Source organism: Leucoraja erinacea, chromosome 1 (genome assembly GCF_028641065.1).
Source record: "Leucoraja erinacea ecotype New England chromosome 1, Leri_hhj_1, whole genome shotgun sequence".
NCBI lineage: Eukaryota > Metazoa > Chordata > Chondrichthyes > Rajiformes > Rajidae > Leucoraja > Leucoraja erinaceus.
In genome coordinates this window covers 7,161,848-7,184,167 of record NC_073377.1, presented here as the reverse complement: position 1 = coordinate 7,184,167, position 22,320 = coordinate 7,161,848, and the positions used below count along the sequence as shown (strand labels likewise).

Below are 22,320 nucleotides of genomic sequence, written 5' to 3'. Positions count from 1 at the left end.
AAAACCCATGCGGTTACAGGGAGAACGTACAAACTCCGTACAGACAGCACCCGCAGTTACCCCGGGTCTCTAACGTTCCAGGTCAGCAACTCTACTGTGACACCCTTTCAGATGTGATCTCATAGACATCCCACATAAATGGAGCTGAATGTCCCATTTTTGTGTTTAGTTCTCCTTGCAATAAACCAGGGGTCAGCAACCTTGTTCTGCATAGAGGCCGGGATGCATGTCTGTGAGCGGATAGCGGGCCACATCTATCACGTGCACACATGGATCCCGCCCCGGATGGCAGGTATCAAATCATGTGTTCACAGAAGGTAGACAAAAATGCTGGAGAAACTTCCAGGGTTTTTTGTCTACCTTTGACTTTTCCAGCATCTGCATTTCGTTCTTAAACGTATTCACAGGTGCACGGCCGTGCCAACGGCTTTGCGCAGGATGCGGTGCAGCAAGAGCTCGGGCGCCGCTCGGGGCGCTGTTGCTAGGCGGGTCGGATGATTACGGCGGAAAAAATCCGCATGCGGTCCGGGTGATTTTGGGTTACAGGCCGCATTCGTCCCGGGGGCCGTAGGTTGCCGACCCCTGCAATAAACTATCTCTTAGCTGTCATAATTATTCACTTCTACAATCGGGCTGGAGGTACAGAAGCCTCAAGTGTTACACATCACCATGTTCATGAGTGGGTTCTTGCCTACAAGTAGCAAGTTCTTGAACCAACCTGCATTACCCAAATCGCACCCTGGCCACTCCCTCTTCTCCTCTCTCCCATCGGGCGAAAGGTATAGAAGTGTGAAAACGCACACCTCCAGATTCAGGGGCAGTTTCTTCCCAGCTGTTTTTCAGGCAACTGAATCATCCTAACACAACCAGAGAGCAGTGCTGAACTACTATCTACCTCATTGATGACCCTTGGACTATCTTTGATCGGACTTTATTAGCTTTACCTTGCACTAAACGTTATTCACATATCTATACACTGTAAATGGCTCGATTGTAATCATGTATTGTTCTTCTGCTGACTGGTTAGCATGCAATGAAAGCCTTTCACTGTACACGCGACAATAAACTAAACTGAACTGAATTAATCTTACCTCAGCAACACTTGGACCGCCTCTTGTGTCCATGCTCCCCTTTGATGCTACCTGACCTGCTGAGTTACTCCAAAACTTTTGTACTACCATGGAATTGTATTTTCTCTAAATGCATCTTGCACGAATCTTCTATCTACGGTGTAAACCAGCAGCTGCAGTTCCTTCCTACACAAGTTACAGTGGGTCTTTCTCAGTCATGGTTGGTGTTTGGTAGAAAAGTAAATGTCAAAGAGGGCTTGTGGTGGCATCAATAGGTTATAGATGGGCTCAATGAATGGGTAAAAATCTGGCAGATGGAACATATTGTGGTCAAATTTTATCAGGCAAGCACCTTATCCATAATGGTGAAAAGTTGCTGAGAGGTAGAGGTAGAGGGATCTGGGTGCCCCGGAGAAGGGTCACAAAAGGCTCGTGTTCAGGTGAATTGTGTGGGAAGGAACTGCAGATGCTGGTTTACACTGAAGGTACACTCAAAATTCTGGAGTGAATCAGTGGGACAGGCAGCATCTCTGGATAGAAGGAATCGGTAATGTTTTGAGTCGAGACCTTTCCCTTGCCCTTCCATATCCCTGTGTCTCCCTTCCTCTTGGCTCTCAGTCTGAAGAAGGGTATTAAAAACATTACGGCATGGCATTTTAAACCAGTATCTGCAGCTCCTTCCTACACAATCTTCTCTCCAAGCTTAAATGTTACCTCCTACGCCATGTGCTTCTATTCTTCACAATAACCTTTGATGCAACATCTTACTATTTGCTTTCTGGAAATTTTACTACATCTACCCGGCCCCCTTGTGTCCACATCACATTTGCATCTTCAAAGAACTCCGACAGTGTGATCAAAATGCGGTTTCTGTTTCACAAAACCATATAGACTTTGCCTGATAATCTTAAACTGTGCCCCGCCCCCGTAATGTTTTAAATGACAGCTTTGAACATTTTCCTTTGGACAGATGTTATCTGGCCAGCATTCTGAGTCCCTCCCTTTTTTAAAATAAAGTAATTACAGTGACTGACTTGCCAAACAGAGGATCACAGTTGTGTAGGAAGGAACTGCCGATGCTGGTTTAAACCGAAGACAGACACAAAAAGCTGGAGTAACTCTGCAGGTCAGGCAGCATTTCTGGAGAAAAGGAATAGGTGACGTTTCGGGTCGAGACCCTTCTGCACACAAGAGATATTCAAACAAGAGATATAGACGGTGATGTGGAGAGAGGTGGAACAAATGAAGGAAAGATTCAGATTCAGATTCAGATTCAATTTAATTGTCATTGTCAGTGTACAGTACAGAGACAACGAAATGCATTTAGCATCTCCCTTGAAGAGCGACATAGCAAACGATTTGAATAAAAAAAAATATATATATAATAAGTGTCCGGGGGGGGGGGGGGGGGGGGGGGGTGGGGGTGGGGGGGGGGGGGGGGGGGGGGGGGGGTGGGGGGGGGGGGGGGGGGGGGGGGGGTGGGGGGGGGGGGGGGGGGGGGGGGGGGGGGGGGGGGGGGGGGTGGGGGGGGGCAGTCACCGAGGTACGTGTTGAGTAGAGTGACAGCCGCCAGAAAGAAGCTGTTCCTCGACCTGCTGGTTCGGCAACGGAGAGACCTGTAGCGCCTCCCGGATGGTAGGAGGGTAAACAGTCCATGGTTGGGGTGAGAGCAGTCCTTGGCGATGCTGAGCGCCCTCCGCAGACAGCGCTTGCTTTGGACAGACTCAATGGAGGGGAGCGTGGAACCGGTGATGCGTTGGGCAATTTTCACCACCCTCTGCAATGCCTTCCGGTCGGAGACAGAGCAGTTGCCATACCATACTGTGATGCAGTTGGTAAGGATGCTCTCGATGGTGCAGCGGTAGAAGTTCACCAGGATCTGAGGAGACAGATGGACCTTCTTCAGTCTCCTCAGGAAGACGAGACGCTGATGAGCCTTCGTGATCAGAGATATGTAAAAACGTAACAATGATAAAAGAAACAGGCCCTTGTTAGCTGTGGTCTAGATGAAAATGAGTTACAGACAATGAGACTCAACAAGATGACTGAAGCTGATACAACGATGGGTGGGGGAGGGACAGAGAGAGAGGGAAAGCGATGGTTACTTGAAGTTAGAGAAATCAATATTCATATCAATATTCATGGGTTGAAAGCTGCCCAAGTGAAATGAGGTGTTGTTCTTTGAGTTTGGCTTCACCCTGACAATGGAGGAAGCCCAGGAGAGGAAGGTCTGTGTGGGAATGGGAAGTGGAATTTAAGTGTTTGGCAACCGGAAGATCAGGTAGCTCCAGGCGGACTGAGCGAAGGTGTACAGTAAAACGATCGCCCAGTCTGCGCCTGGTCTCGGCGATGTGTAAGAGTCCACGCCTTGAACAGCGGATACAGTCGATGAGGTTGGAGGAGGTGAGAGTGAACCTCTGCCTAACCGGAAAGGACTGTGTCGGGTTAATTTAGAATTTGTTCTCCCAAAAGCCAGGAATTCTGAATGTACGTGCTCCTCTCACTTTGAATGGGAAAAGATGCAGTTCCTTCTTAAATTCTAAACTGCCCATCATTCTTTTGAGTACTCGATAACTCAAACCATAACTTTTTCAAGTCTTCACCTTTTGCCGAAAAGTTCAATACAAATGCACGGTCACTTCTTTACTTCTATGCATTGACTCAATGTTGCATTTACTCTTTCATTGACATTTTCTATTCTGCATTTTCATCTTCCAGAGATCACTGAATCAGTGCACCTTATGCCCCTGTCCCACTTAGGAAACCTGAACGGAAACCTCTGGAGACTTTGCGCCCCACCCAAGGTTTCCGTGCGGTTCCTGGAGGTTTTTTGTCAGTCTCCCTACCTGCTTCCACTACCTGCAACCTCCGGCAACCACCTGCAACCTCCGGGAACTGCACGGAAACCTTGGGTGGGGCGCAAGGTCTCCAGAGGTTTCCGTTCAGGTTTCCTAAGTGGGACAGGGGCATAAGTCTCCCTGTTCTTGCACTTGATTAAGGATCTCAACAGTTAGCAATCACTTCCCATCCCTGTCCCAATTTGCACCTCGGCAGGGATGGTGGCACAGTGGTAGAGTTGCTGCCTTACAGCTCCAGGGAAGCGGGTTTGATCCTGGCTACGGGTGCTGTCTGCATGGAGTTTGTACCTTCTCCCCGTGACCTGCGTGGGTTTTACTCTGCTCCCATTTCCTCCCACAATCCAAAGATGTATAGGTTAGTGTTCTAATTGGCTTGGTGAATTGTAAACTGTCCCTAGTATGTGTAGGATAGTGTTAGTTTGCGGGGATCGCTGGTCAGTGCGGACTCGGTGGGCCGAAAGGCCTGTTTCCAAGGTGTATCTCTAAAACCAAAACATAATGAAAAACCTTATTACCTTTCTGTGCGTCGGACTGCCGTTGTCACCTGCTTTCACCCACCCTAGAGTTTGCTCTGGATTTTCAGTGTTATAATTGTCAGTGTTGATTCATGTTGATGTTGTACCTTCTATGCTCTTTACATTAAATGGAAAAGGATGTAATCTCAACCCAGATTACGATGATGTCCTCTGTCTCTCCTTCGTTTAGAACTCAATGACAGATTACCAAACACACTTGTTTAAAACTGTGAATGCAGTTGAATGGGGAGCATGGGAGGAAGCAAATATTTCAGGAACGAAAAGGAGTGCTCTTTGTGGTTTGGAACAAATGAGATGTATTTAATCTCATTGCTCTTTGACATTTACTTGAGCCTTAATTATGTAGAGTGGGGATTTGGAAGGTATCACTAGATACTTGAACAAAGTCAAATAATTGTTTTGCAGTTCAATGGACTGACAAACTTTGATCTTGAATATAATTTTAAATATGGCAGTCCATGTACAATGTGAAGCTCGCTTGTGTACTGATCTGAGTGTTGGACATTCATAAATTCATAAGTGATAGAAGCAGAGTTGGGCCATTCGGCCCTTCAAGTCTACTACGCCATTCAATCATGGCTGATCTACTCTGAGCAAAAGACACTGTGCATCTACCCGATCTATTCCTCTCATGATTTTGTACACCTCTATAAGATCTCCCCTCATCCTCCTGCGCTCCAAGGAATAGAGACCCAGCCTACTCAACCTCTCCCTATAGCTCACACCCTCTAGTCCTGGCAACATCCTTGCAAATCTTTTCTGAACCCTTACAAGCTTGACAATATCTTTCCTATAACATGATGCCCAGAACTGAACACAATATTCGAAATGCGGTCACATCAACGTCTTATACAAAGAAATCTTTCCTGAACCCTTTCAAGCTTGACAATATATTTCTTATTAGATTAGATTAGATTCCTTTATTGTCATTCAGACCTTTTGATCTGAACGAAATTATGTTGCCTGCACAGAACCAATAAAAACAAAACATACAATAAACACAAATTAAACATCCACCACAGTGAGTTCACCAAGCACATCCTCACTGTGATGGAGGCAAAGTCTTTAGTCTCCGTCTCTTCCCTTCTTGTTCTCCCTCTACGCTGAGGCGATCGATCCAGGCCGGAGATGCCGCCCTCCAGTCTCATCTCCGAGCCCCGCTGCATCAGCTCCAGGCCGCCGCCGAAAGCCAGAACGCCGCACCAGCAAGTCGGGCTACCGCTGCCTCAGCCCCGAAGACGGCCAGCCTCTCGTCGGTGAGTCCTGGCTGGCTCTGCCTCCAGAGCCTCGGGGTCAGTCGCAGGTTGGAGGCCACCAGCTCCGCCATTAGGCCTCAGCACAGACGGAGGCAGAGAAGGGGGATACGACACGAAAAAGTCACATTCCCCCGAAGGAAGAGACAGAGAACATGTTTCACCCCCTCTAACACAACCCAACAAATTAAAACTTAACCAAAACAAGACAAAAAAAACAACAGAAAAAAGTAAAGACAGACGGACTGCAGGCGAGCCGCAGCTGTTAACAGCGCCGCTACTTCCGGAAAATGCCCAGAACTGAACACAATATTCTTTTTTTTTTTTTTAATTTTATTTTTATTAGCAGTACAGTAAATCACATTAATACATCGCATATATCTTATTACATTATGTTGTACCACTTCATTTTTTGAGCTTTAAAAAAGATAGAAATAAAAGTAGTAAGGAAAGTAAGCAAGAATCGTGAAGGTGCAGGAAAGTGTTGGGAGAAGAGAACCCCTTAGGGAAGGAATTAGAGAAGGAAGCAAAGAAAAGAAATAAGACCCTAGAAAGAAAAGAAAAAAAAAGAAGAAAGGAAAATCAATCGCTCTATTGTAACACAAAACTCCACAAAAAAGGATATACCAACCGTGTTTTTATTAAACATTTATTTTATACCCCCCGTTTCCAGGTCTTGGTAGCCTTTATGTTATAACTTATTATTGCACCGTATACTTGTAATAGTTCCATAAATGCAGACCACGTCTTTTGGAAGTGATCTGCTTTGCCTGCTAGGAGGAGTCTCATCTCTTCCAAGTGTAATGTTTCGAACATGTTTGAAATCCACATTTTTCTTGTTGGTATTGGAGCATTTTTCCAAAATTTAAGTATAAGCTTTTTTCCGATTATTAGCACACTGAACACAATATTCTAAATTCGGTCACACCAACGTCTTATACAACTGCAACATGCCTTCCAACTTCTACACTCAATACTCTGACTGATGAAGGCCAATGTGCCAAAAGCCTTTTTGACCACCTTATCTACCTGCGACTCGACCTTCAAGGAACCATGCACCTGCACTCCTAGATCCCTCTGCTCTACAACACTACCCAGAGGCCTACCATTTACTGTGTAGTTCCTGCCCTTGTTCGACATCCCAAAATGCAACACCTCACACTTCTCTGCATTAAATTCCATCAACCATTCCTCTGCCCACCTGGCCAATCGATCCAGATCCTGCTGAAATCGTTCACAACCATCTTCACTAGCTGCTTCCACTAAACCATCCACTTTTGTATCATCAGCAAACTTGCTAATCTTGCCCTGTATGTTCTCATCCAAATCATTGATGTAGATGACATACAGTGACGGACCCAGCTCCGAACCCTGAGGCACACCACTAGTCACAGGCGTTTAGTGCGAGATGCAACCTTCCACCATCACCCTCTGCTTCCTTCCATGGAGCCAATTTGCTATCCATTCAGCTATCTCTCCTTGGATCCCATGCGATCTAACCTTCCAGTGCAGCCTACCATGCAGAACCTTGTTGAACGCCTTACTGAAGTTCATATACACAACATCTACAGCTCTGCCCTCATCAATCTTTTTGGTCACGTCTTCAAAAAAATCAATCAGATTTGTGAGACACGACCTCCCATTTGTTCAGTTTAGTTCATTGTCACGTGTACCGAGGTACAGTGAATGGCTTTTGTTGCGTGCTAACCAGTCAGCACAAAATACAATACATGATCACAATCAAGTCATTAACAGTGTATAGATGCATGATGAGGGAATAACGTTTAGTGCAAGGTAAAGCCAACAAAGTCCGATCAAGGATAGTCCGAGGGTCACCAATTAGGTAGATAGTAGTTCAGCACTGCTCTCTGGGTATGGTAGGATGATTCAGTTGCCTGATAACAGTCCTTATTTTGGATCGTTAGTGGATATTAGTGCATGTGATGATATGATCCTATTCAAATGAAGAAAGTTGGACATTTTCCTGTTCGTTTTTTATATTAATGGCCCAAAGACAAAGTTGAAAGAAAACATTTTGTCCTAAAAGGAAGACTTGTTTTATAACCACCAAAGTACTTTTGAAGTTAAGTCACTGCCATAGGAATGAAACAGCCAGCAACTTGTTCATGGAAGCCTCCGCAACCAATAGTTATAACAGCCAGGTCATCTGCTCAAATGATATGAATTTAAGAAGGGAGTCGAGTACACTTGAAATCCCTCCTGACAATGCGGTGCCTCGGTCAGGTGAGGCGGCTGATCTAGACCTCATTGGGACGTGCGCTAATGGGCGGGTTGAATTTGTCCCTTTGGTACTTCAGCCCCTCCAGAGCCGACAATTCTGTTCACAAATTCACAAGTTGTTGGAGCAGAATTAGGCCAATCGGCCCATCTACTCCGTCATTCCCGTCATTCAATCATGGCTGATCGCTACCTCCTAATCCCATTTTCCTGTCTTCTCCCCATAACCCTTCCCACCCATTCTAATCCAGAATGATTCTATCCCTGCCTTAAACATATCCACTGACTTGGCGTCTACAGCCCTCTTAGGCAATGAGTTCCACAGATGAACTACCCTCTGACTAAAGAAGTTACTCCTCGCCTTTCAAAGAGAGCACCCTTTAATTCTGAGGCGATGACCTCTGATCCTAGACTCCCCCACCAGTGGAAACATCCTTTCCACATCCACTGTATCTATGCCTTTCATTATTCCATAAGTTTCAATTAGGTCCTCCCTCAACCTTCTCAACTCCAGCGCGTAGAGGCCCAGTGCTTTCAAACGCTCATCACATGCTAACCCACTTATTCCTGGAATCATTCTTGTAAACCTCCTCTGGACCCTCTCCAGAGCCAGCACTTCCTTCCTCAGCTATAGGGCCCAATAAATAGCCCACTTCCGAGGCCAACTTTGTGGGCCGATATCACGGCTCCTCTGCGGCCTAAGCAGACTGTTCCGATTCCTCTCGGAGGCCGTGACCTCTGTTGGTCTGGCAAAATGGATATTCCAGAAAGGCTCTGGAACCAAGGATGCTGGAAAATCGGTGGTGGACTTGTACTACAGATGCTCCACAGATGCTGCCTCACTCACTGAGTTTCTCCAGCAATTTTGTCTACCTTTCTGCTATAGACTTGATCAATTTAGCTGATCTTCACATGTACCGAATGATGTACAGTGAGAACCTTTAGGTACAGTGACAAGAATAGTTAACGATTTCACAAAAATAAAAGCAAAAACAAATGTAAACACTTAAGCAACAGGCTTGCTGCTCTGATCTCGGCTCTGCTAGCAATCAACACAAGTTCACAGAACATCTACGGCTCCAACTATGTACAAGCACCGGTTATCATCTGTACTTTATGGAGTGTGAATGATCACGGATTCCTCTCACAAACATTAGGAAACGCTGAATTACATTAAACTGTCTCTTCAATTCACACGTCCTAAAGTGCATCGCAACATGTTTGTGTGAGATGGAGCTGCAGATGCTGGTATAGACACAAAAAGCTGGTGTAAATCAGCGGGACAGGCAGCACCTCTCGTTTCGGGTCGAGACCCTTTTTCCGACTGAGTGTCAGTTGAAAGGGAAACGAGAGATATAGACGGTGAAATACCGAGATATAGAACAAATTAATGAAAGATATGCAATAAAGTAACAATGATAAAGGAGACAGGCCATTGTTAGCTGTGGTCTGGGTGAAATTGAGTTATAGACAATGAGTCTCAACAAGATGACTTTGAAGCTGGTACAACAACTTGGTGGAGATAGGATGGAGAGGGAGGGCTGCAAGTGTTATTTGAAGAGTAAGAATTTGTTTTCTCCAGAGACCGTCTGACCCACTGAGTTACTCCAGCTTTTTGTGTCTATCACAACACTGTGTGAAACCGCATTCACCACACACTAGTCCGTGTCCCGATCAAACTGGTTTCTGCCCACCTCATCTTTCACCACGTTGGTAAGTTTTGTATCGTATGCAAACTTGAAAACAGTCCTCATTCTATTGTGGGTCCATTACATTTATTTATTTTGTCAAGATAAAATATAGATCCTCAGAGACCCTCGGACTATCTTTGATTATACTGGACTTTATTCTTGCACTAAGCGTTATTCATGTTATTCCCTTTATCGTGTATCTGTGAATGTCTCAATTGTAAACATGTCACCTTACTGCAGACTGGTTAACATGCAACAAAGGTACGCGTGCCAATAAACTAAACTAAACTATGCATCAGAAAGTGAACAGAATAAGCAAAATCGGTAAAACACACAAATTGTATTTTTATGGAAAGAAAAGGAAGTTATTAATTATCTGCATTGTCTTGCTCTGGGTTTCCACAACAAGATGACTCCACCCCTCTGAGATAGAGCAGATACTAAGAATATAGATAAATGTGAGGTTATCCACTGGCGGCAAAAATAAGGGGGCAGATTATTTTCTCAATGGGGTTAGGTTAGGTAAGGGGGAGGTGCAGCGAGACCTGGGTGCCGTTATACACCAGTCACTGATACCATGTCCTCTAATTTTAGTCACCAGTCTCCTGTGCGGGACCTTATCAAAGGCCTTCTGAAAGTCCAGATACACTACATCCACTGGCACCCCTTCATCAATTTTACTTGTCACATCCTCAAAAAATTCCAGAAGATTAGTCAAGCATCAGTCCTTCTGCAGAGTCCCTGCTTCCTCTACACTTCCTGCCACTCCACCCATCTATGTATCATCTGCAAACTTGGCCACAAAGCCTTCAATTCCCTCATGCAAATCAGTAATATACAACGTGAAGAGTAGCGGCCCCAGCACCGACCCCTGCGGAACTCCACTAGTCACTGGCAGCCAACCAGAAAAAGCCCCCTTTATTGCCACTCTTTGCCTTCTGCCATCCAGCCAACCTGCTGTCCATGTTAGTATCTGCCCTTTGATACCATGGGCTATCATATTCTTTAGCAGCCTCACGCAGGCACCTTATCAAATGCCTAAAAATCCAGGCAAGTCTGGGTGCTCGGGGATCTCTGGTTTATAGACCACAAATCCTGCATTCGAATGGTACATCAGCCTCACACGCCACAGATCTAGGTTCGTTCCTGATGCCGGGTGTTGTCAGAGAGAGCATGTGGACTTTGCACGATCTCTTGGTTTCCGCCAGATATTCCAGTTACTACCCACATCTCAAAGATACGCAAGTCGAGAAGATAAATTGGCCTCTGTAAATTGCCCCTAGCGTGTGAATAAATGGTAAAATCCAGGGGGGGAATTAGAGATACAGCATGGAAACAGGCCCTTTCGCCCAACCTGCATTCACCGACCAACATGTCTCATCTACACTAGTCCCACCTGCCTGCATTTGGCCCATATCCAGCTAAACCTGTCCTATCCAAGTACCTGTCGAACTGGTTCTTAAACGTGTGATAGTATCTCACCTCAACTACCTCCTCCGGCAACTTGCTTCATAGACCTACCACCTTCTATGTAAAAAAGCTATCCCTGAGATTCCTATTCATTCTTCCCCCCCACCCCCTCACCTTAACCCTATGTTCTTTGGTTCTCGATTCCCCTACTCTGGGTAAAAGACTGTACATTTACCCTATCTATTCCTCTCGCGACATTATACACCATTTCCGCAGTTCCAGTGGCGCTGTGAGTCGGCAGCCTCGCCGGCAGCGGGTTGGTTGTTTTGACTTCTTTGTTTTTTTTAGTGTAACCAAAAGTATGTTTTAGTGTTTCTCTGTATGTCTTGTGTGGGGGGCGATGGGCGGGAATAGGGGGAAACTGTTTTCAGGCACCTACCTCGACGGAGATGCGACTTTCTTCCCCCCCCTCCTCGCAGCCTTACAGCTGGTTTGGTGTGGCCTTTCCCGGAGTCGGGCCCAGAGCTTCAGCGGCGGTGCAGCGGGGACTTTTAACATCGCGGATCCCCGTGCCGGAGGTCCACGGAGAAGCGCTCCGACCGCTGGCCTGTGGCCTGTAACATCCTGGAGCCTCGGTCTATGGAGCTTCTGGCGGCAGGCGTGGAGCGGTCCTTCCGTCGTGGAGCGGGCGATTCCCTCACTGGGGGTCGCCAGTGAAGAACTCAAACCGCCGGCCTGCTGCCTACAACATCTTGAAGCCGTGGTCTCCGGTAAGGAGGTGGCCGATTGGGAGCTCCGGGCCGCGGGGTGTGCTCGACCTGTCCCGACGTCGGAGTTCCGAACCTCCCGACCAGACGGCTTGAACATTGGGCCATCTGTAGCGGCGACTATGAAGGGTCAGGGCCCCGACCACGGGTGAACAAGGAGGAGGACTGTCTGAACTGTATTGCCTTCCACCACGGTGAAGAATGTTGTGGTGGATGTCTGTGTGAGTTATGTTGTATATTATGTCCTTTTTTCATTGTAACGCTGCATGGTAAATTACATTTCACTGCACCTTATGGTGCATGTGACAAATAAATTTGAACTTAAACTTGATCTTGAACTCTTTAAGATTACCCTTTTGACAAGGTCCCACATAGGAGATTCGTGGGCAAAATTAGGGCACACGGTATTGGAGGTAGAGTGCTGACATGGATAGAAAATTGGTTGGCAAACATGAAACAAAGAGTAGGGATTAACGGGTCCCTTTCAGAATGGCAGGCAGTGACTAGTGGGGTAGTCGGTGCTGGGACCGCAGCTATTTACAATATACATCAATGATTTGAATGGTAGACAAAAATTATGGAGAAACTCAGGGGGTGAGGCAGCATCTATGGAGCGAAGGAAATAGGCAACGTTTCGGGTCGAAACCCTTCTTCAGACTGATGTGCGGGGGGGGGGGGGGGGGGGGGGGGGGTCAGGAGGAAGAAAGGAGGAGGTAGAGCCAGAGGGCTGAGGGAGAGCTGAGAAGGGGAGGAGTAAGTAAGGACTACCTAAAATTAGAGAAGTCAATGTTCATACCGCTGGGGTGCAAACTGCCCAAGTGAAATATGAGGTGCTCTCCAATTTATGGTGGGGCTCACTCTGGCCATGGAGGAGGCCCAGGACAGAAAGGTCGGATTCGGAATGGGAGTTGAAGTGCTGAGCCACCGGGAGATCAGGTTGGTTATTGCGAACCGAGCGGTGGTGTTGGGCGAAGCGATCGCCAAGCCTACGCTTGGTCTCACTGATGTAGAGCAGCTGATACCTAGAGCAGCGGTTGGAGGAGGTGCAGGTGAACCTCTGCCTCACCTGGAACGACTGCTTGGGTCCTTGGATGGAGTCAAGGGGGGAGGTAAAGCGCCAAGTGTAGCATTTCTTGCGGTTGCAAGGGAAAGTGCCAGCAAAGAGGGTGGTACGGGAGGGAAGGGATGAATTGACCAGGAAGTTACGGAGGGGGCGGTCTCTGCAGAAAGCTGACAGGGGAGGAGATGGGAAGATGTGGCCAGTGGTGGGATCACGTTGGAGGTGGCGAAATGTTGGAAGATTATTTGTTGTATGTGATGGCTGGTAGAGTGGAAGGTGAGGACAAGGGGGACTCTGCCCTTGTTACGAGTGGGGGGATGGGGAGTGAGAGCAGAGTTACGGGGTATAGAAGAGACCCTGGTGAGAGCCTCATCTATAGTAGAAGAGGGGAACGCCCATCCCTGAAGAATGATGCCTGGTGTGGAACACCTCATCCTGGGTGCAGATGCGGCGTAGACGGAGGAATTGGGAGTAGGGGATGGTTACCTTACATGAAGCAGGGTGGGAAGAAGTACAGTCTAGATAGCTATGGGAGTCAGTGGGTTTATGGTGTATGTCGGTCAGAAGTCTATCACCTGTGATGGAGATAGTGAGGTCAAGAAATGGTAGGGAAATGTCGGAAATGGTCCAGGTGTATTTGAGTGCCGGATGGAAGTTAGTGGTGAAGTGGATGAAGTCAGTCAGTTGTGTGTGGGTGCAGGAGGTGGCACCAATGCAGTCGTCGATGTAGCGGAGGTAAAGTTCGGAGATAGGGCCACGGTACGTCTCGAACAAGGATTGTTCGACGTACCCGACAAAGAGGCAGGCATAGCTGGGGCCCATGCATGTGCCCATAGCTACACCTTGTATTTGGAGGAAATGGGAGTAGTTAAACGAAACGTTATTAAGGGTAAGGCCCAGCTCCGCTAGGCGGCGGAGAGTATCGGTAGACGGGGATTGGTTGGTTTTCCGGTCGAGGAAGAAACGGAAGGCTTTGAGGCTCTCCTGGTGGGGAATGGAGGTGCAGAGTGACTCAATGATGTAAATCAATGATTTAGATGAAGGGATTCAAACTAACATTAGCAAATTTGCAGATGACACCGAGCTTGGTTGCAGTGTGAACTATATATGTGCGGTTATCCACTTTGGTAGCAAAAACAGGAAGGCAGATTATTATCTAAATGGTGTCAATTTGGGAAAAGGGGAAGTGCAACAGGATCTGGGGGTCCTAGTTCATCAGTCAATGAAAGTAAGCATGCAGGTACAGCAGGCAGTGAAGAAAGCGAATGGCATGTTGGCCTTCATAACAAGAGGAGTTGAGTATAGGAGCAAAGAGGTCCTTCTGGAATTGTACAGGGCCCTAGTAAGACGACACCTGGAATACTGTGTGCAGTTTTGGTCTCCTAATTTGAGGAAGGACATTCTTGCTATTGAGGGAGTGCAGCGTAGGTTCACAAAGTTAATTCCCAGGATGGCGGGACTGCCATATGCTGAGAGAATGGAGCGGCTGGGCTTGTATACTCTGGAATTTGGAAGGATGAGAGGGTCTCTTATTGAAATTTATAAGATTATTAAGGGCTTGGACACATGTTCCTGATGTTGGGGGAGTCCAGAACCAGGGGCCACAGTTTAAGAATAAGGGGTAAGCCACTTAGAACGGAGATGAGGAAACACTTTTTCTCACAGAGAGTGGTGAGTCTGTGGAATTCTCTGCCTCAGAGGGCGATGGGGGTCAGTTCTCTGGATGCTTTCAAGAGAGAGCTAGATAGAGCTCTTGAAGATAGCGGAGTCAGAGGATATGGGGAGAAGACAGGAACGGGGTGCTGATTGTGGATAATCAGCCTTGATCACATTGAATGGCGGTGCTGGCTCGAAGACCAATTTTCTATTGTATTTCACTATTCGGCAAGTTTCAATTAAGTCCCGCTCCCTCCTCATCCTTCTAAACTCCACCGAGTACAGCCCCAGTGCCTTCAAACGTTCATCATATGTTAAACCAGTTAATTCCTGGGATCATTCTCGTAAACCTTCTCTGGACCCACCCCCTCCAGCGTCAGCACATCTTCCCTCAGATAGAGGGGTGGGGGGCAGCCAGCCTGATACTCCCATCACCCCTGCAGTTGCTGAAGGGGTTGAAGAGGGACGGGGCAGCGAGAACAGTAGCTGCCAGCTGACTAACAGGCAGCTTGTGCCCAGACGTCCACGGTGAACCAAGCTGACCGCTCCGAGCTCAGCCCACACACGGCTGACCCAGGAACAGCGCCCTCGTACACCCGGGCATCCTGGAACAGCTTCACGTTGAGACGGTTTAAATTAAGCTCTCCCCCCCCCCCCCCCCCACCCATACCCCCCTACCCCCCCCCCCCCCCTCACCCACCCCGACAAAAAAATAAAACTCCACCTTCAGCCCCAGAGCAATATCCCAGCATCTGCGAGTATTTAAACGCTTCCCTGCCTCCCCAAACCCAATGAATATAATTGCGGTTGCGGTGCGGTCTGGAAGCTCTCTCGTCTCCGAGCTGGCTATGGGGGGATGGGAGGGGGGTGAGCAGAGGTCGAGAAGGGAATCCATACCATTATATAGCACCGCTTTAGACTGGTGCCCCTGGCAACAGACCGCCTGCTTGGATTCAGGGACTCTGCGTGAGTGGGTCTCTGTCTGTGCCTGTGTGTGTGTGTGAGAGACACACAGAGAGACAGACAGACACACACACGGATACACAGAGAGACTGAGAGAGAGAGAGAGAGAGAGAGAGAGAGAGAGAGAGAGAGAGAGAGAGAGAGAGAGAGACAGAGAGCGATACACACAGACACACACACACATACACAGGCGGAGACACACAGAGAGAGACAGAGAGACAGAGAAAGAGAGAGAGTCCAGAGAGGAGAGAGAGAGAGAGATACACACACAGAGACACAGACGGAGAGACACACCGAGAGACTGAGAGACACGCACACACATACACAGACGGAGAGACACACACCGAGAGACTGAGAGAGAGACAGATACACACAGAGACACACACACATACACAGACGGAGAGACACACACCGAGAGAGAGAGACACACACATACACAGACGGAGAGACAGAGAGACACAGAGAGAGAGAGTGTGTGTGTTTGAGACCGAGTGTGTGTTATCAGTGCCTGTATAGATGTGTGAGAGCGAGCGTGTGTGCATGACAGTGTGTATGTGTGTGAGAGTGTGTGTCTGTGTGAGTCGAGAATCTCCCCGCTCCACACGATCCTCTCCCCGACTCCTCCTTAATTAAAGGAGAACCCAAACTTCTTGCAGAACCCCGATGGGGGGTGGGTTTGCTCCCCCCTCCCTCCTCCACCACACAACAAACGCACACGCCCGCCCGCCCGCTTACTCCGACAACTAAGTGGAAATTAACCAGGTCTCCGCAGCGACTTGATCACCGGGTTCCCCCATAGATCTCTCGCGGGCTGGAGATAAAATTACACACATAACCCCAGACAGGACGAAACAAGGGTCGCTCCCCCGCTTCCTCCAGGCAGCGTTTTATTCTTTCAAAGCAGATGCATACTTAGGCATTAACTATCAAATCACGCGAACGTTGGATTTCAACAAGATACAATAATTTAATGACAAAGATACAAATCACCAAAATAATTCAAGTAATATTGCCTTCCTGTATATTTACACAATGTTGATTTTACACAGAACGGAAAAACAGAAACATAGCGCGCGCGCGCACACACATATATCTATATATATTTAAGCATTTAACTATCAACACATGCTTACGTTGGAGTTCAACAAGATACAACAATCATTTTTTTTTTAAATCGCCGAAATAATTCTACATTAAAAATACTGTATATCTGCACAACATTGCGTTTTACAGGCACACATCAGGAACCCAGAAATAAACTTATTTTTGTTAATTATGAATTAACAATAATACGAATTAACCCTGAATATATACATATGTACATATTTAAACTGAACTCACCAGATGACGACTCGACTGTATCCCGAAAGCCAAATAAATCGTCTTTTTGTTGAAACGTGTTTTTTTTTGTGGGTTTTTTTTTCGCGTGTGTTTAGATGCAAGGAAGCTTTGTGTTACAGAGGCGGCGCATAAAATGTAACAGTCACCCCAGGTTGTGGGACTGACAGCGGCAGTCCCAGTCGCTCTGACTGACAAGGGGAAGTTGCAGTTTTACTGGGAGTGCGGGAGGAGGTGGGTGGGGGTGGGGGGAGAGCACACGCTGCTCGCTGCGCTTTGTTCTTTTGAATTGTGCACTTTCTTTCAAACCAAACGCGTATGAGTTCTGATTTCCCCCCTTCCTTTCTGCTTTAGCCCGACTTGATGCTTGCACGTGTATACTGAAGGTGATGCTTTCTGTTTGCAGAGAGAGAGAGAGAGATAGAGAGAGAGAGGTGGTGGTGGTGGTGGTTGGACTGGCTCGACCCTCTCTCTGGTCCTGATGAAGACCTTCTCATGGACCTTCCCCGCCGCACGGTGCAGCAGCGGCGGCAGTACGAAACTCAGGCACTGAGCGTCAGCAAACAGGAATGTTATGTGTGGCTGTAAGAGGAGGGGAATAAAACACGCCTGTTTTTTCGTTTCACGTCCCCTCGCACCCGGAGACGGCGCAGGTCGCCTTCCCACTATTTCTGAAGCGCTATTGAAAGGCAGACTCCCTCAAACAAGGGAAGGGATATCACCCCATCGGTGGCAAGGGTGTTTTATTTAAAGATAGATTTAAACACTAGTATTTAACATTCTTTTTAAATATGTAGACACTGAGAATTGATGAAGAGTGTTCAAAATAAAACAGAGAATATCAGCCTATATAATCAGATTTTTCTTAGTTTCACAAATAAACGTTATTCAAAATAAAACAAAAACATCTACAAAACAAAGACAGTTTTTTTTTGAAAACTAAAAAAAATCTGATTCAATGGACTAACTGACAATATATTGCTCACCCTTCCGAACTCATTATCCTGCCTTAGTTTAGTTCAGCACGGAAACAGGCCCTTCAGCCCACAGCACCACCCTGTACACTGACACTATCCTACACACTAAGGACAATTTTTTAAAATGTGATCATGGCTGATCATCCCAATCAGTACCCCATTCCTGCCTTCTGCGGTCCCTGGTTCTGGACTCACCCAACATCGAGAACATAGAGCGATACAGTGTGGAATCAGGCCATTCGTCTCAAGTCAAGTCAAGTCAAGTCAAGTTAAGTTTATTTGTCACATACACATACGAGATGTGCAGTCAAATGAAAGTGGCAATGCTCGCGGACTTTTGTGCAAAAGACAAACAACAAAACAACCAAACAAACTATAAACACAATCATAACACACATATTCTTTTACATAATAAATAATAGAAGGAAAAAACGTTCAGTAGAGTTAGTCCCTGGTGAGATAGGCATTTACAGTCCGAATTGCCTCTGGGAAGAAACTCCTTCTCAACCTCTCCGTTCTCACCGCATGGCAACGGAGGCGTTTGCCTGACCGTAGCAGCTGGAACAGTCCGTTGCAGGGGTGGAAGGGGTCTCCCATGATTTTATTTGCTCTGGAGTTGCACCTCCTGTTGTATAGTTCCTGCAGGGGGGCGAGTGAAATTCCCATAGTGCGTTCGGCCGAACGCACTACTCTCTGCAGAGCCTTCTTGTCCTTGGCAGAGCAATTCCCAAACCAGATGGTAATGTTCCCGGAAAAGATGCTTTCCACCGCCGCTGCGTAGAAGCACTGGAGGATCCTCGGAGACACTCTGAATTTCCTCAATTGCCTGAGGTGGTAAAGGCTCTGCCTTGCCTTACTCATGAGTGCTGAGGCGTGTGATGCCCATGTCATATCCTCAGAGATGTGGACTCCCAGATATTTAAAACAGTTCACCCTATCCACAGGATCCCCATTTATCCTCAATGGAGTGTACGTCCTCGGATGATGTGCCCTCCTAAAGTCCATGATCAGCTCCTTTGTTTTTTGGCCAACATGTCCCAGCTACGCTAGTCCCACCTGCCTGCGCTTGGTCCATATCCCTCCAAATCTGTCTTATTCATGTACCTGTCTATCTGCTTCTTAAATGTTGGGATAGTCCCAGCCTCAACTACCTCCTCTGGCAGCTTGTTCCATACACCCACCACCCTTTGTGTGAAAAAGTTACCTCTCAGATTCCTATTAAATTTTTCCCCTTCACCTTAAACCTATGTCCCCTGGTCCTTGATTCACCTACTCTGGGCACCTACCCAGCTTACTCAACCACCGCCTATAGCTCAGAATCTGTAGTCCTGGCAACATCATCGTAAATAGTCTCTGTACCCTTTCCAGCTTGACAACATTCCTCTGGCTTCACAATTTGAAAACCTTCAATCCTTTTGTCTCAAACCCTTTAGGTTCTTCCCTGGCCTTTGTTCAACCATCTGCCTATCTAAAACCTTCCTCTCCTGTGTCTTCCTGGTCCTCGATTCACCCACTCAGGGCAATATACTGTGCATCTAATTCACCTACACTGGGCACCAGACTCTGTGCATCACTCTTATGTGAATGGCATTTTTATTGTTACCCATATCTCATCAATACCTCCCACTCCCAGATACACACTGGGCAAGTCATACTGGACTACCTATTCCCTAATTACTACTCCTTTCAGTCTATTTTCTGAAGATTTTTTTTTTTTTTTTTTTTTATTTCAAAATAGACTTTATTCAATTGATAAATATATACAATTCCTGAACCATTCAAACAAACAAAATTCATCCGACATTTTCGGAGACTATACAACTTTTTTATTTCAAAATAGACTTTATTCAATTGATAAATATATACAATTCCTGAACCATTCAAACAAACAAAATTCATCCGACATTTTCGGAGACTATACAAGTTTTTTCAGTACAATTTTTTTACATTTTTCAAATTTCACCAAACAGTCCCCCACCCGTGCTCCTGCAGTCTGCAGTGGGCCAGTCGGCAACATTCCCTGACGGACATCTTGCTCTGCTGGGTGGTGAGCAACGCTCTGGCAGACCAAAGAGCGTCTTTGACCGAGTTGGTGACCCTCCAGCAGCACTCGATGTCAGTCTCTGAATGTGTCCCTGGGAACAGTCCGTAAAAAGCACATGGCATTGGGGGTTCAGTATTGATGTGGATAGAGAACTGGCTGGCAAACAGGAAGCAAAGAGTAGGAGTAAACGGGTCCTTTTCACAATGGCAGGCAGTGACTAGTGGGGTACCGCAAGGCTCAGTACTGGGACCCCAGCTATTTACAATATATATTAATGATCTGGATGAGGGAATTGAAGGCAATATCTCCAAGTTTGCGGATGACACTAAGCTGGGGGGCAGTGTTAGGTGTGAGGAGGATGCTAGGAGACTGCAAGGTGACTTGGATAGGCTGGGTGAGTGGGCAAATGTTTGGCAGATGCAGTTTAATGTGGATAAATGTGAGGTTATCCATTTTGGTGGCAAAAACGGGAAAGCAGATTATTATCTAAACGGTGGCCGATTGGGAAAGGGGGAGATGCAGCGAGACCTGGGTGTCATGGTACACCAGTCATTGAAGGTAGGCATGCAGGTGCAGCAGGCAGTAAAGAAAGCGAATGGCATGTTGGCTTTCATAGCAAGAGGATTTGAGTATAGGAGCAGGGAGGTTCTACTGCAGTTGTATAGGGTCTTGGTGAGACCACACCTGGAGTATTGCGTGCAGTTTTGGTCTCCAAATCTGAGGAAGGACATTATTGCCATAGAGGGAGTGCAGAGAAGATTCACCAGACTGATTCCTGGGATGTCAGGACTGTCTTATGAAGAAAGACTGGATAGACTTGGTTTATACTCTCTAGAGTTTAGGAGATTGAGAGGGGATCTTATAGAAACTTACAAAATTCTTAAGGGGTTGGACAGGCTAGATGCAGGAAGATTATTCCCGATGTTGGGGAAGTCCAGGACACGGGGTCACAGCTTAAGGATAAGGGGGAAATCCTTTAAAACCGAGATGAGGAGAACTTTTTTCACACAGAGAGTGGTGAATCTCTGGAACTCTCTGCCACAGAGGGTAGTTGAGGCCAGTTCATTGGCTATATTTAAGAGGGAGTTAGATGTGGCCCTTGTGGCCAAGGGGATCAGAGGGTATGGAGAGAAGGCAGGTACGGGATACTGAGTTGGATGATCAGCCATGATCATATTAAATGGCGGTGCAGGCTCGAAGGGCCGAATGGCCTACTCCTGCACCTAATTTCTATGTTTCTATGTTTCTAAATCACAGTCCTCTGTGGCGGAGCTGTTCGGGATAAAGCGTTCCAGGGACCCTTGCATACCTCTCCAGACTCTTTTTGCAAACCCACACTCTGCAAAGAGGTGGGTAACCGTCTCCTCTCCACCGCAACCGTCCCGGGGGCAGCGTGAGCTGGTGGTGAGGTTCCGACGGTGCAGGAAGGATCTAACTGAGAGGGCTCCCCTCACCGCCAGCCAAGCCAGGTCTTGGTGCTTGTTGGTCAGTTCTGGCGATGAGGCATTTTGCCAGACAAGCTGGGCAGTCTGCTCTGGGAACCAGGCCACCGGATCCATCGAGTCCTTTCCCTGCAGTGCCTGCAGGACATTCCGTGCTGACCACTGCCCGATGGACTTGTGGTCAAAGGTGTTGGTCCGGAAGAAGCTTTCCACAGACGACAGATGGGGCGGCAATGTCCAGCTGACTGGCACATTGTGTGGCATCTGCGCCAGGCCCATCCTTCGCAACACCGGGGACAGGTAGAACCTCAGCAGGTAGTGACACTTAGTGCCCACGTGCCTTGGCTCTACACTCCGCCTGATGCAGCCACACACAAAGGTGGCCATCAGGGTGAGGGCGATGTTGGGCACGTTTTCACCCCCGTTGTCTGCCGACTTGTGCATTGTGGCCCGTCGCACCCGGTCCATCCTCGACCCCCAGATGAACTGGAAGACGGCCCGGGTGATCCCCGTGGCATAGGAGGGAGGGACAGGCCACACTTGTGCCAAGTCCAGCAACCCCGAGAGCACCTCACACCTGATGACCAAATTTTTTCCGGTTATGGAGAGGGAGCGTTGCCTCCACAGCTCCAGCTTCCTCCCCACCTTGGCTATCCGCTCCAGCCAATTCTTGTTACTCGCCTCAGCCCCCCTGAACCAGATCCTCAGCACCTTCAAGAAGTCAGGCTTGATGGTGAAGGGGATGGAAGATCGGTCGGGCCAGTTGCCAAAGAGCATGGCCTCGCTCTTCCTGTGGTTCACCCTGGCTCCCGTGGCCGACTCAAACTGGTCGCAGATGCTGATAAATCTGCGGACCGACCTTGGATCCGAGCAGAAGACGGCGACATCATCCACGTACAGGGAGGTCTTTACTTGAATGCCTCCACTGCCTGGCAATGTCACTCCTCTTATGCTCGCATCCTTCCTGATGGACTCGGCAAAAGGTTCAATACAGCAGACAAACAAGACAGGAGAGAG

At 47.5% G+C, this 22,320-nt stretch overlaps 1 protein-coding gene across 1 annotated transcript in view; it reads right to left on the bottom strand.

Moving 5' to 3' along the window:
- The window catches only part of rnf24 (ring finger protein 24), a 155,118-nt gene extending 137,525 nt beyond the window's left edge, over nt 1-17,593 (bottom strand). Inside the window, exon 1 of the mRNA XM_055645571.1 lies at nt 16,844-17,593. The gene's annotated coding sequence lies outside the window, so the exon portion shown is untranslated. The remainder of the gene's footprint in view (nt 1-16,843) is intronic.
- Between the last annotated feature and the right edge of the window lie 4,727 nt (nt 17,594-22,320).